At 30.7% G+C, this 427-nt stretch overlaps 1 protein-coding gene across 1 annotated transcript in view; it reads right to left on the bottom strand.

The window, feature by feature from the left end:
- The window catches only part of LOC119587778 (cytochrome b-245 chaperone 1-like), a 7,032-nt gene that overhangs the window by 3,039 nt on the left and 3,566 nt on the right, over positions 1–427 (bottom strand). The window lies entirely within an intron of this gene.

Below are 427 nucleotides of genomic sequence, written 5' to 3'. Positions count from 1 at the left end.
GCTATCTATGAGCATGTTTCACTCTAACCTATTGCTATCAGGAATACAGAGGTAGGTTGTATACATTTTAAACCACATCAAAAGGTAATGCTGTGATAAAATGGTGTAGGATCTGTTAGAACAAACATACATTCAATAAATGAGTGAAAATCCTGTAATAAACATTTGCTATAATACCCATTACTCAGCAAAGGAAATGTATTTGGGACTTATAGTTCCTCGGTCAGTTCTTCTATGTATGTACGCCATTGATGCAATTCTGTTCACACTGTTCCCATAAATATTCAATATCATCAGAAATTATTGACATAAAATAAATTTATATTATCAATTAACTTATCCTACTATCCATGAATAATTTACCTTTCATACTTTATTGTTTTCCAAAATATCCATCAATCTACAATCTATGTATTTACCCAAGAAC

The sequence above is a fragment of the Penaeus monodon genome, chromosome 23 (genome assembly GCF_015228065.2).
Source record: "Penaeus monodon isolate SGIC_2016 chromosome 23, NSTDA_Pmon_1, whole genome shotgun sequence".
Taxonomy (NCBI): Eukaryota; Metazoa; Arthropoda; class Malacostraca; order Decapoda; family Penaeidae; genus Penaeus; species Penaeus monodon.
The sequence above is the reverse complement of the archived record's forward strand: the minus strand, read 5'-3'. Positions and strand labels throughout refer to the sequence as shown.